The sequence below is a fragment of the Panthera uncia genome (genome assembly GCF_023721935.1).
Source record: "Panthera uncia isolate 11264 chromosome D3 unlocalized genomic scaffold, Puncia_PCG_1.0 HiC_scaffold_8, whole genome shotgun sequence".
Lineage (NCBI taxonomy): Eukaryota > Metazoa > Chordata > Mammalia > Carnivora > Felidae > Panthera > Panthera uncia.
The window spans coordinates 15188065-15202995 of NW_026057586.1; the positions used below are offsets into that span (position 1 = coordinate 15188065).

General features: G+C 39.9%; 1 pseudogene; it reads right to left on the reverse strand.

The window, feature by feature from the left end:
* Positions 1 to 415: 415 nt before the first annotated feature.
* On the reverse strand, positions 416 to 13694 carry LOC125914288 (lathosterol oxidase-like; annotated as a pseudogene).
* Positions 13695 to 14931: the final 1237 nt, after the last annotated feature.

A 14931-nucleotide genomic window follows, 5' to 3' on the forward strand; every position in this document is an offset into this window, starting at 1 on the left:
CTTCCGGTGTCTCTCCATGCTGGAAGAGGAAGGAGACATTGAAAGGGGAAACTAGCAAGTGGGAAAAAAAAATCATGGCTGACTTGTAACCTAAAATAAAACCTGGATCTGTTTCAGTTCACGCGATGATTTTTTGAGGCAACACACACATTACTTCTGTTAATAAAAAGGATACCGTGATGTTCCGTGACTTACTGAACTCTTATTCCACGTCAAGTACTCCTTAATCTCCCACGACTCATGCAAAAACCCCGCCTAGGAAACATTATTATGCCCATCATGGTGTTGATGAAAACGGATTCAAAATAACATTACAATGAGTCTCCTGAGGTCACCTTGTGGAAGCATCAAGATTCTAGCAGGTCTCATGAACTTGCTAACTGGCTCTACTCTCTCTGCCATTTAGGAACCCACGTCAGATATTGACAAAGAGGTGCAAACTTAAATAAACCTACTTGTGTAACAGAAAGATAAAAGGGTATATATATATATGGCAAGGTAGACTCTGAAGGAAGCCGTGACTTACAAATGGAGTAGGAATCTGCCAGAGATGGTGAGGTTTGTGTACGTGATTAAACACAAGTCTATGACAAAGGCCTCTATGAATCCAGTAGATCAGCATGTCAGTGAAAAAGAGGAAGGAAAGTATATTAACAATGAGCTGAAACCAGCCACTTGGAAACTCTCCTATGCCATCATATAATTTGCTGTAATCTCTCAACTCTAGCGGGAACAATGAAAACAGTGGGAATATTAATCCATGGCAGTAATTCGACAGGAAACATAATCTGTCTATAGACTTGATTCTTTAAAAATCGTGGATGTTTCAGATGGCCAACAGGCACATGAAAAGATGCTCAACGTCGCTCCTCCTCAGGGAAATACAAATCAAAACCACACTCAGATATCATCTCACGCCAGTCAGAGTGGCCAAAATGAGCAAATCAGGAGACTATAGATGCTGGAGAGGATGTGGAGAAACAGGAACCCTCTTGCACTGTTGGTGGGAATGCAAACTGGTGCAGCCACTCTGGAAAACAGTGTGGAGGTTCCTCAGAAAATTAAAAATAGACCTACCCTATGACCCAGCAGTAGCACTGCTAGGAATTTACCCAAGGGATACAGGAGTACTGATGCATAGGGGCACTTGCACCCCAATGTTTATAGCAGCACTCTCAACAATAGCCAAATTATGGAAAGAGCCTAAATGTCCATCAACTGATGAATGGATAAAGAAGTTGTGGTTTATATACACAATGGAGTACCACGTGGCAATGAGAAAGAATGAAATCTGGCCCTTTGTAGCAACGTGGATGGAACTGGAGAGTGTGATGCTAAGTGAAATAAGCCATACAGAGAAAGACAGATACCATATGGTTTCACTCTTATATGGATCCTGAGAAACTTAACAAAAACCCATGGAGGAGGGGAAGGAAAAAAAAAAAAAAAGAGGTTAGAGTGGGAGAGAGCCGAAGCATAAGAGACTCTTAAAAACTGAGAACAAACTGAGGGTTGTTGGGGGGTGGGAGGGAGGGGAGGGGAGGTGATGGGTATTGAGGAGGGCATCTTTTGGGATGAGCACTGGGTGTTGTATGGAAACCAATTTGATAATAAATTTCATATATTAAAAAAAATAAAGAAGAGGTTGACTAAACTTGAAAAAAAATTAAAAAAATAAAAATTGTGGATGTTTGGGGCACCTGGGTGGCTCAGTCATTTAAGTGCCCTATTGATTTCGGCTCAGGTCATGATCTCACATTTCATAAGATTAAGACCCACATTGGGCTCTGTGCTGACAGCATGTAACTTGCTTGGGATTCAATCTCTCTCTTTCTCTCTCTGCCTGTCTTTCAAAATAAATAAATAAATAAACATTTTTTAAAACGTGGATTCTTTATTAATTAATGATCACAGACAAAAAGCTCAGTGTTGCAAAGAAGAAATAAAGGATACAAGCACCAAGATTTGTTACAGTCAGGATACTGATAGTTCATCCGATGAGGCCACCCTCAGACCTTGAGGCTGGATAGATGTGTGGTGTAAAGTAATAATCTGCATTATTGAGTACAAGATACGTCTTTGCCCCTCGAGAAGGTCCGCCACCAGTTTGGCCTCTGCAGGGTCATAGGCTGCCCTCTTTCCTTAAACCTTATGAACCATCCTCTGCTAGCTTCAAACTTTCCTTCTGTAGCTTCCTCAACTGTCAGCCTTCACAGACTTGAAGACAATGCCTTGCTCTGGATTAGTCTTTGGCTTAAGGGATGTTGTGGCTGGTTTGATCTTCTATCCAGACTAAAACTTTCTCCATATCAGCAATAAGGCTGTTTTGCTCTCTTATCATTCACATGTTCACTGGAATAGCACTTTAATTTCCTTCTAGAACTTTGCCTTTCTTTGGCTCACTGTTTGGTGTAAGAGGCCCAGCTTTCAGCCTTTGTCAGCTTTTGACAGGCCTCCTCACTCATCTTAATTATTTCCAGCTTTTAAAGTGAGAGATGTGTGGCTCGTCCTTTCATTTGAACACTTAGAGGTCATTGCAGGGTTATCAATTGGCATAATTTTAATATTCTTATGTCTCAGCAAATAGGGAGGCCCAAGGAGAGAGTCTCAGCAAATAGGGAGGCCAAGGCCAGTCAGTAGAGGAATCAGAACACATACAACATTGGTCAGTTAAGTTTGCTGTCTTCTATGTCCATGGTTTGGGGTACCCCAAAACAATTGCCATAGTAACATCAAAGATTACTGATCACAGATCATGGGGCCCCTGGGTGGCTCAGTTGTTTGAGCACCAATTTTTGATTTTGTCTCAGATCAGGATTCCAGAGTCGTGGGATCAAGCTCCACATCGGGCTCTGCACTGAGTGTGGAGCCTGCTTGGGATTTTCTCTCTCCCTCGGCCCCACCTCCCCCCCGCCCAGATAAAAAAAAAAAAAAAATTACTGATCATAGATCACCATAACAAATATAATAATAATGAAAAAGTTAGAAATGCTGCAAGAATTACCAAAATGTGACCCAGAGACATGAAATGAATAACTACTGCTGGGAAAATAGCACCAATAGACTCGCTCTATGCAGGGTGGCCACAAACCTTTGATTTGGAAAAAACTCAGTATCTGTGAAGCACAATCAAATGAGGGCCTGCACTTTGTATATTTTACTCCACTCTCTTCTTGCTTGCATGGTTTCTGAAGAGAAGTTGCATATAATTCTTATGTTTGTTCCCCTGTAGGTAAGCTTTCCCTCCACCCCCTCCCACAGCTTCTTCTAAGATTTTTTCTCTAATTTCAAAGTATATGCCTGGGTGTAGTTTTTAGGGCAGCTGTCCTTCTAGGGGTCCTCTGAGCTTCCTGGATCTGCCTTTTGGTGTCTGACATTAATTTGAGGTAATGCTCAGTCATCATTCTTTGAGCACGATTTCTTCTATTCCTTTCTCTCTTTTCTTCCAGTACTCCCTCTATGTATATGTTACATCTTTTGTCGCTGTCTTACAGTCCTTACATGGTCTGTTATAGTGTTTTGTTTTGTTTTGCCTTGTTGTTGTTGTTGTTTTCCAGTCTTTGTTCTCTTTGCCTTTTCAGTTGTGGAGGTCTCTGTTGAGATATCCTTAAGCACAGACTGTGTCCAGTCTATTAGTAATCCCATCAAAGGCACTCTTTATGTTAAGTTGTTTTTGATCTCTGGCATTTCTTTTTGGTTCCTTCTGAGGATTTTCATCTTTCTGCTTACATCACCCATCTGTTCTTACATGCTGTCTACTTTACCCATTAGAGCCCTTAGCATATTAATCATACCATTTTAAATTACTGGCCTGATCATTCTAACATCCGTGCCTGGTTTTGGTGCTTGTTCTGTCTTTTCAAATTGTCTTTTTGGCCTATTGGTACACGATGATAATATCCCAGCAGCTTAGGCTCTGCTTTACTGGTTTCTACCGAGATCAGGTCTTGTTAGGAAGAACTGAGTGCTCTGGCATATTTCAGAATGGTTTCTCTTCCTCCCCGACCCCTGCTCGAAGCATAAGGGCATTTTTATTAGACATTCACTATAGGAACCTGGTCAAACTTCTAGAGGGAAATCTCACAAAGTCGTGGGGTCTCCTGATGGCTGGATCTTCCTTGGGTTTTTATCTCTCAATTTGTCCACACTGAGCCTCCAGCAACATGTCAGTTACAGTTCAGATTTTTCTTTCCCCAGCACTGGTTCCTGAGGCAGGCAGTTTCCACTTATCAGCCTCTAGTTCAGTAAATTGTTATCTCTGTATTTTGCTGTAGGTCTTTTCAGTCATTGAGATGGTGGTTTGCTTTGTGTCCTCATGTCTCTTATATATCCTGGAAGTTTGCTCAGCTTTTTACTTCTTGTTAGGATGTTGTGGCAGCTTCTTGGCTTCTTACCTGCAGAAGCAGAAACTGGAATTGTAGCTGTACTAGTTTTTATTGCCGCTGCTACAAATTGCCAGAGACCTAAGGGTCTAAACCACACGTATTTATTATCTTTTGGTTTTGGAGGTCAGAAATCTAAAATGGGTCTCACTGGGTTAAAATCAAGGTGTCAGCATAGCCGTGCCCCTCTGGAGGCTCTGAGGACGTCTATTTTCTTACCTTTTCCAACTTCTAGAGGCCACCTGCATTCCTTGGCTTGTGGGCTCCTCTTCCATCTTCAAAGCCAGCAATGGCTGCTTAAGTCTTTCTTACATCACGTCCTTTGATACTGACTCTTCTGCTAACTTCTTCCACTTTTAATGATCCTTGTGATTTCATTGGGCCCACCCAAGTAGTCCTGGATAATCTTTCTATTTTTCAGACAGCTCATTAGCAACCTCACTTCTGTCTGCAACTTTAATTCTTCCTTGCCTTATAATATATTCACAGGTTCTGAGGACGAGGCATGGACATTTTTAGAGCACTATTACCCTGCTTACCACAGCAGTCACATAGCTTGTGGCTTTTTTTTTTTTTTTTTTTTAGAGAGAGAGAGAGAGACAGACAGAGAAAGAGTGTGAGCAGGGGAGAGGAGCGGAGAGAGGGAGAGAGAGAAAGAGAGAGACTCCCAAGCAGGCTCTGTGTTTAGCATGGAACTTGATTCGGGGCTCAGTCCCACAACCCTGGGATCATGACCTGAGCCAAAATCCAGTCGAACACTCAACCACCTGAACTATCCAGGCACCTCTATAGCTTGTGGCTTTTAAGACAGCTTTTCAGGTAACTGACGACTCTTAAATAAACAGGTACTTTCAGTGGTAGAGATCATGCTTTGTTTTTTGTTTCTCTTCTGTCTTCTATTAATATTGACATAAAAATGACCATTCTATTTTAGTTCTTTAGCTTTCTGGTTTGACTCCTATTAATCTTAATTCGCAAAACCTAATCCACATTGTGTTTTAATATATCCGGTATGGTACCTCCTTAATTTTATTAAGGTCACCAAAATAGCTCAAATCAGGAAAGAAATCAATGGACTTAATTATATTCATCGCCTTGGCCACATTTGTCACGTTGGTCCAATTTGTCAGATGAGCAACTTTTATTTATATCTCTAAGTTTCACTATTATGTGTTTAGATCAAAGGCAAATAAAGGAAAGACTGCTAGTATAAAACAGGTTTTTTAAAAAAAATTATAAAACTTATATGTTATGTAAGTTTTAAAATATAATCTGTTAGAAAAATTACAAAAATTATAAATATTACATAAGTGTTTAAAATTACTTAAAAATTTTTATAATTTAACTGGCATTCAAATAAAGTTAATAAACAGTAATTGTTTTTATATTTTCTAATGTAAATTTTTGACAAAATGAAATTTATATTTATACTCAACAGGTTTTGGGGAAAATGACTAATCATTAGAAATTATATTCTGCCTATTTATATATGATTGAATTTTTAAGACATTCATCAGTTATTCTTAGAGACAAAATCAAGCACAAATACAATGCAGTAAAAACTTTTAAAACTTTTTATTAGTTTTGCAATTTTTTATCCTGGATACAATAATTTTTTTCTTTCAATACCTGACCTATATTCTCAAAGAGTAGTTGCCACTGACTTAATTTTTTAATTTAATTCCATTTTAATTTTACTGAAATTACATTTTAATAATTTGCGATGATCTCTATTTAACAAGTTGTAAAAATATATAGGCATATCTGTCTTTATCTTAGCAGCTACAGATGGCTGGGGCCAACTGCTCACAACTTTTACAAATATAAGTCATAAGTGGGTAGAAATGACCTTTTGGAGCCCCTTCTGGTGTTAATATCCAGGTATCCACATTATGTATGTATGTTTCAATGCTGGAGTCTCAAGGTCTCAAAAAGCTGTAGTGAAAGCATCTTCAGAACCAAATAGAAGTGTACTTTATTTTAATTGTCATCCATTTGAAAACCAAACCCAGAATGGGATATTGCAGGACCTGAATGTTTATATAACATAACCCTTATTTCTATCATGCTCCATTATTTATGTACTGTGTTCTGCCATCACTGGGTAATTAACTCTCTTTGTCCTTGGTATCCAGGTGAGTATTACTACCAGTCACATTTTACTTTTAGGCACCTTGAAAAAATGAGTATGCGAATGGTATGCCTACACATGTTCTGCATGCAGATTCTGTTGAATGCCACTAAAGGGAAACAGGATGTGAGGCAGGGCTTCCCTGATGGGATAAGAGATGTAAGGAAATGTTTTAACCAGTGTTTTGAACCTCATTTGTTGAATTTCATTGAATGAACCTGGGTTAGAAAAGCAACTATTGTAAGGTCTGTGGAGGATGCAAAGATAGATCTGATGTAGTTCTGTCTCTGAGTTAAGAATCAAAAGAGGCAGGTGAATTCGTTAGTAACTATAAGGCAGTCAAGATGTTATAATAGAGATAAGGGAAGAAGAGATTGGTTTCAGTTTTAATTTTGTTTTCGAGGTAGGTTATGAATATGGGGGTATTAAAAAATGTTTTATTTTAAATAATTACAGACTTATAAGAAGTTGCCAAAATAGCATGGAGAGATCCAATGTACTCCCTGCCCAGCTTCTCTTAATGGTACCATGTTATAGAACCAGTACATTCATCAAAACTAGAAAATTGGTATTGATACAACACAATTAAGTGGACCACAGACTTGACTGAGTAGTCTTTTAATATGCAGAACTAGAAGAGGGAAGGAGAAAGGAACTCTAGGTTGAGGAAATAGCATTTGGTTGAGTACAGGTCATGAGAGAATATGGATTATTCAAGAAATCTGCTGAAAGGGACTTTAACAAGTAAGCCCTTCCCTTCCACTTTATAAATGAACTAATGAGGCCCAGAGAGATTAAACAACTTACTTATTTCCTTTTCTTTCCTTGGTTAGTGACTGAGTTTAGGTATTTTTATACAGCACATGCTGGTCTCCAAGATCTTAGTCCAGGAATGGTCCTCCTGAAAGATGTTTTCTTAGATGGAATAAATACATGGTTATTCTTTTGGAACCTCTATCAAGATCGCACTCCAGGTGCATTTTTTCCTGAGTCCCCAGAGCCTAGTGCAATATCTGGCACACAATAGATACTCAGGAAATATCTACTGAATAAATGAACCAATGAATCTCATTTTTAACCCCTACGACTGAAGGAGAGGCACATCAACCAAGGATAACAAGAGAATAAATCACACCCACAATTAGCTCACTGCAATGGAACCCATTACTGAAAGTCAATTTGCAGTTGGGCAAAATGACAGCTGTAAGAAGGAAGTTGGGCAGAGAAACACATTTTATTTGAATTATGATGAATTAAAAATGTACACAGGCAATTACCCCTATTTCAGCCACACTATGCAGTAAATGTGTAAATAAAAGGTGTGAGTGACCAACAAGGAAAACAGCGTATTCTCCTTTTCTACATTTTGAACACATGCATCAGATGTCCCTTCATAGGGATCATTAGAGTTTTTAGCTTAATTCCAAGCTAAAAAACAGAATCATTATGGAAATGCTGCTTTTCTTATTGAACAGTCTGTAGGATAGCTTGTTGCCAAATTAAGCAGCACACAGCACTTGTTAACTTAATTAGCAACCTAATGGCTGAACCTCAGCCTGACAAAACGCATGTTGCTTTGGATGGAAATTGCAGTGAAACTACAGCCACTTCAAAAGAACCACAATCCTGTGGATACTTATTTTTCCTTTTGGGCTAAAGGAAAACCCGATTGCCTGGGAAAATCCTCCAATTCCTCTTGCAGCCCAAACAGCATTACCAAGAGTCAGAACCTTATAGGCTGTGAAACATTCCTTTTTCAAAGGCTGTGTGCAAGAGCACTTCCCAAGGGCTAATGGGTATACTTGTGCCTCCATTAATAGCACAGAAAGCAAACTAATTAATTAGAGGACACACTAAATAAACTCCATTTATCACCAAATGGCCCAAGTGATAAACAAATTATTTAAGAGCTTATTGAAAGCAGAAACGAAGAAGGCAGTTGTCAAGGATTCAACCTGATGTGTTGGTGAATATCTCGAGATTAGCAGCAGTTGCAAGGTTCCTTGTTGGGGACAGACATGGAAATTTTATGTGATAGAGGGTGTGTGCACATTCACTCATCAACAGATCTTAAATTATTGGGTTGTCTCTCTTCTTTAGAATCTGTTAGTGTCCTTCTGGCTCAGAGGTAACCTGCTGCAAATAGTCCTGTTTCAGATTCTTGGAAAACAGAGGTTCAGGTCTGATATGCTGGCATAAGATGGGCAAAGGCTTATTCCTGATGTTACTCTGGCATCTCACAATGCAGAATTTTCTGCCTTCCAAGCTGCTGTGTACTCTGAAAATGGTTCACTTTAAGTGAACTATGAGAGGGGCGCCTGCGTGATTCAGTCTGTTGAGCATCCAACTTCGGCTCAGGTCATGATCTTGCAGTGCGTGAGTTGGAGCCCCGCGTCAGGCTCCGTGCTGACAGCTCAGAGCCTGGAGCCTGTTTCAGATTCTGTGTCTCCCTCTCTCTCTGCTCCTTCCCTGCTCATACTCTGTTTCTCTCTGTCTCTCAAAAATGAATAAACGTTAAAAAAAATTTTAAGTGAACTATGAGAAAGAGGGAGAGAGAGAGAGGAGAGAAACCCAGAAGCATTGAAGACTGTCATAATTTTTATTATATACTGACAATATTGATTTGATGGGGCTTAGAGATTTACCTAACAAATGATTGTTAATTTCTCTGACTGTTATGTGTGTGTGTTTGTGTGTGTTTGTGTGTGTGTGTGTGTGTGTGTGTGTGTGTGTATTTATTTATTTATTTAAAATTTTTTTCTCGTCATCCATTTTCTCCAGCTTATAGAAGAAAAACAATAGTATGTAAGATAAAGTGGGTTTTCCTGAGAGGTCACTTGTTCCCATTTTCTCCATTATTTATCATTATTTATTTATTTTTTTGTCTGAGCCTCTTTTCACACGTAACCTGTCATGTCACTGCATTTTGCCAGGCCTTAGAAACCTTCATTGATTCTTCTCTCTCCCTCACACACAAAATGCTGACCTGGCTGTTGTAAATTTTGTGCCACTAAATACTATGGGAAAAGCCTTATTCATGGAGGGCAACGCTATTTTAAGTAGTTCACCCAAACTCATTTCAAGATTTGCATGTGAACCTTAGTTTACCTTTGAAAGTCTGCTACTTGTCTTCTGAGTTATATTAGCTGTTATCAAACTAAAGGAAAATGTCCCTAATAATTTGAGGAGTTGTTCTGTGGTGTCTAATTATGGGGGTAAACATGGATTTTGGTGTGTATTACAGCTGGAAAAAATGAGAAATAAGTCGCTGTGTGAGGATGACACAGATTTCTTGTGTTCATGTTGATATAACAGCTGACACTTCACAGATCTCGTTTATCTGATGTGATGGCTCAATTAGAATGAGTCTTTTTTTTAAGTGTATTTATTTTGAGAGAGAGAGAGAGAGTGAGAGCCAGTGGGAGAGGGGCAGAGAGACAGGGAGAGGGAGAATCCCAAGCAGCCTCTGTGCTGTCAGCACAGAGCCAAAATGTGGGGCTCTGTCCCACAAACCATGAGATCATGACCTGAGCTGAAATGAAGAGTCAGATGCTTTCCTGATGGAGCCACCCAGGCTCAGATCCAAAAAATTCAAAGAATGTGAATCTTTTGGTAATAGGGACTATGTCCTTTTCATGTTATTAATTTAGCACTTCCCATGTACCTTGTACTCTAGAATCTGGTTTTGTTAAATGAATTAAAAGTTCTCCTACTCCCTGTGCATTCTGAAAATGGCATTTGATAACATGCCTTTTATAAGTCAATGTTTATTAATTCAACCGGAGTTAAGCATGTGGTTCTGCGGACAGCAAGAGCTGTCCTTAACTACGTAACAGGCCTTCTTTAGCCTATTGGTGCAGTGTCAACAGGAAATGGAAATGGCTGATGTCATGGCGGCATCCAATGAAGCTCTTGCCTTATCTTAAGGAATCATTCTAACTTGTATCTAGCATGCTTTAGGAGATCCCTAAATTTGTTTGTTACTGATATTAGAGAGGTGACATTGTGCAGTGAAAATTATTATGGATGAAGGGTCAGCGGGTTGGGGGTCCTATAATTCTGTCATACTTTTAGGTCTGTACTTTTGGGAAAGATTCTTAACTCTTAACTTTCAGCGTCTTCATAAGTCTGGAAAGAATGTTGTTGTATCTTTTTAGAGCATATTTTCCTACTCATTGTCTGGATCTTCATTTTGATTATAGCCTCATTTAGCATGCGGTTTGTGGTGTGAACCCTAGAGAGAAGTGAAAGAATATTATCAGCAGGATAGGAAAAGAAAACATATACAACACAAAATCAGCGTACATGCCCTCACATGTCTTCCAGATGGTTCCTAGGTTATTTCTAAAGAGAGCCCTCACACATGTGTTCATAGCCCACTCATGTGGGAGTCATACGTAGCACTTGGATTAAGTTCTGGGGCTGGGTTGTCAGCTTCTGAAAGGTTCAGTGATGGTTGTTGTGCTCATTAGGTCCTATCTGAAGAATCAGAATGAGTCTGTGTAGCGCTGTTCGGTGCCCCCCAAAAATGTCTCCTGAGTTGGACAGTCTCAGCGAGCCAAGGCTGACGTGGTACCCATGTCACTTCTACTCACTCTGAAAGGGGGAGTCTGAGCCCCAAGTACATTTTGAACCAGCCACCTGAATTTTCACCCCTCAACATCAGCATCTTTTTCTGATTCAATGTAAAGATATTGTATTTGCTTAACAGCAGCTTATATATACCCTTTTATAAGGCAGAATTCTGTATTCTTTACAAAGATAATTTCATGTGAATGTTACGGATTTACCATTCCAATCATTTTCTTTTTTTTAATGTTTTTAAATTGATTAATTTATTTTTGAGAGAGACAGAAACGGCGTGAGCAGGGGAAGGGCAGAGAAGAAGGGAGCGAGAGAATCCCAAGCCGACTCCGCACGTCAGTGCAGAGCCTGACGCGGGCTCGAACTCACCAAACCGTGAGATCATGACCTGAGCTGAAACTGAGAGTGGGACTCTTAACCAGTGGAGCCACCCAGGCACCCCTCGATCATTTTCTGGTATTTTTGTATTTGTCTTTTGGATGCCCGCTTTCATAGATTTGTTTTCTGTGGCTTTGACACACCGCTGTCCTTATGTTTTTAATCCATCCCAGTTATTAAGCTATTGGTTTTGAGCCCCAAACTCACCCTTCTGTGCTCTGCCTCACCTCGCTGGAGCTGGGACTCTGCAAACCACATTTCTGCCTGGCAGTTATATCCTTGCAAGACTGCCGATAGGGGTGCTAGATGCGCACCACAAAGCTGGAGAGAAGGGAGCGACTTGTTCCTCTTCCCTTCATGCTTCTTTCTTTAATGTATTTTCCCTGCGATATAATTGACATACAGTGTTAAGGTATTTAACGTGTTGATTTGATATGTGCGCGTGTTGCAGCACGATCAGCGGTGTTAGCTGACACGCCCATGCTTCACATAAGCATCAATCCCTTTGTGTGGTGGGGACAATTAATGCCTAGTCTCCCAGCAACTTTGAAGTTTGCAGCACAGTATTCTGTGGCCACTGGGCTGTGCATTAGATCTCTAGGCTTTATTCAGCTCCTGGTTGCCGGTTTGTATCTTTAAACACCATCTCCCAACTCCCTCCCAGTTACTTTTTCACCCCCAAAGAAGCAGTTCCTTGGGAGAAGCAGCAAGTAGCCCCATTTTGGAATTTTGGTCACAGTTGCAAAAACAGCACCAGCTAACCAATGTCCCCTCCTGATTTTCAGTTCCCTGAAGGTTCTCTCCAAGTGTGGGTGTGGTCACTGCTTCCTGCAGATGCTCGATCCCTCCATCATGTCTCAGCGGGGGTTTTGTTAGGCCTTTGCGGTTAATATAGTTAACAATTCTTCATAATGACTTACTTCCCGTATTAAATTCTCTCTGTTAAAGAAGCTGTTAGGATTTCTGTCTCTTGACTAGACAGTGACGGACACAGACCTGTTAGTCGTTCACCCAGCGTATCCACTCCTGGGTCTCTTCTGGAAGCCAGTCCTAGAGAACACTCCGACCCATTTTCTGGCCTGTTTTTCTGACCTCACAACAAAGAGGTCTAAGCAATTGCCTCAGTGGGTTTTGGTAAAAACCTCAGGAATACATGTACTGAGTTTCAGTCCCTCCACAAAAGGTCACATTTCCCTTACTATGAAGGGAAGCCACCTCTCTAAAGGAAAACGCTCAACGCTGACAGTGTGTCCACACATTTAGTGTGTAGTCATCGTTTCTACAACCTCATTAAATCATAGGACTTGGGAGGAAATTTGAGAAATCATTTAGTTAATTTGCTTGCTTCAGGCAGGATTAAATCTCGATACTTGTGTAATTTAGATTTTCCATCAAAGCTCGACACTGCACATTCGTAAAATGAGTAGATGAAAGAATTTTACAATCTAGACATTATAAATTAGGATGACTCAATAAGAAATTTCTTTTGTGGATGGGTGATTTTTACCCCAACATCTACATAGTTTTTCTAAGTTACCTTATATTGATACCGTTTCCTTGAGTTAATACACATATTCCCTTATTTGTATCAAATATTTTTAAAGATATGAAAGAAAATACTACAAAATTAATCTTAAAATAGTCAGATGGGTACTTAAAATAAACTATATAAATTTTGCTTGGCATTTTATAATGTACATGTTATTGTTAGTTGTGGTCAAGTCAACGTAAGGGCACTACAACTTGGGGATAGAGCATGTGTGTTCCTGTAACACATGATTCCATCTTGCCCTCAAGCACGCGTTCATATGGTTTTCAGAAACCATTTAATCTTTTTAAGTAAAACACCTCATTCTCTTCTCCTTTAGTAGTCTTTTGTGAGCCGTATATCAGAAGGTAACCTACTTCTTAAGGGATCTCCCTTGCCTTTATAGTGTAAAGGCCAGAAAATGGTTTGGAGTGTTCTGGTCAGGATGCTTTTCTGTTTGGTTTCTAGCCATTAGCCTCCATCCTCATTGTATTGTACCCACTGTGATGTCATCTGGCTTGTTTGCTCCGTGCCTTTCCTGACCTGTATTTGCCAAAGTGAACGGGCCTGAACTTGGGTATATGATTTGGCAAATGACAGAAGTTATAACTCTTAATCTTAAAGAGGATAGAGTTCCATGATGAGACTTCCCTCTGTTTACCTTTTCTGCACTACCAATCAGTGAGGCCATGTTCGTCACCTCCTGTCTCAATCCTGCAATTGCCCTATGAGTAGTATACCCACACCTAAGGTCTAATTCAAAAATTTCTGGTATTGGATTTCTAGCTATGCCATAAGGCCTAGAATATTTTGACTTAACATAGGGGCTCTTCATAGGATACACAAGTCTTGACCAAAAAAGATTGGGTTACAGTCTACCACAGGTGTCCTGTGTGCCCTGCTCATATTATTGCTTCTTTTTATGAGGTTCTCAAACAAGAGTTTTGATCTGACTCAGGCCTTTTCTACTTTGCTATCTTTCAGAAACTCCACACTCTCCTTGGCTTCTGGAAATTCATTATCAGTGGAATTTAATTTATTTTGCTCGCACACCCCTAAAATATTGTTGAAGATCTGCCTACTGCTCACACATTTTTAGTTGAGTTTCATCATCAATTTACATAGTTGCAAAGAATGTAAGTTTAGTGTGTTATAAATATTGACATTTTAAAATAGAACTGCTGCATCACTTTTAAAAGTATATGCAATATAATTGAATTCCTAATGATTGGATACTCACTACCGTCCATATTAAAAACACCGAGCAGACTCTTCTTTAAAAGTCACAAATTTCACAGCTCATGAGATCGAGCCCCGCATCAGGCTCTGTGCTGACAGCTCAGAGCCTGGAGCCTGCTTTGGATTCTGTGTCTCCCTCTCTCTCTTTTCCCCTCCCCTGCTCATGCTCTGTCTCTCTCTCTCTTAAAAATAAATAAAAATTAAAAAATAAAATAAAAAGTAAAAGTCACAAATTTTATGTTGGTCCTTTATCTCTGCAGTTCATGTTTGCATTTCATTTCCCCTCTGGAATTTTTTCTTATATATTTTCATACTTGAAAGTCTTTTAAGTACCACCCTGTGGTAGATTGCAAAAATGGTCCTAAAGCGTCAGCCGTCTTTTGCCACGTTACTTTGTACTGTTTCCCATTTGACTCTGGGACCGGTGACTTACTTCAGCCAGTGTGATGCTGGGAAATGTGATTCAGGGGCTTGTGAAGCTTTGGAGAGATGGGGCTCACCTTCTCTCTTAGGTTTCTGCCAGAGCTTGTCTGCTGGAGAGCGAAAGACACCTGAAGCAGAGCTGAGTGTCCCCTACATGAGTCAACAGTCAGACAACACAAGTGTGTGAGCAAAACCAGCCAGAATAAGCAGTCACCAAGCCAGTCTCCAGCTGCTCCACATGAACAAATACATGCTTACTGCTGGGT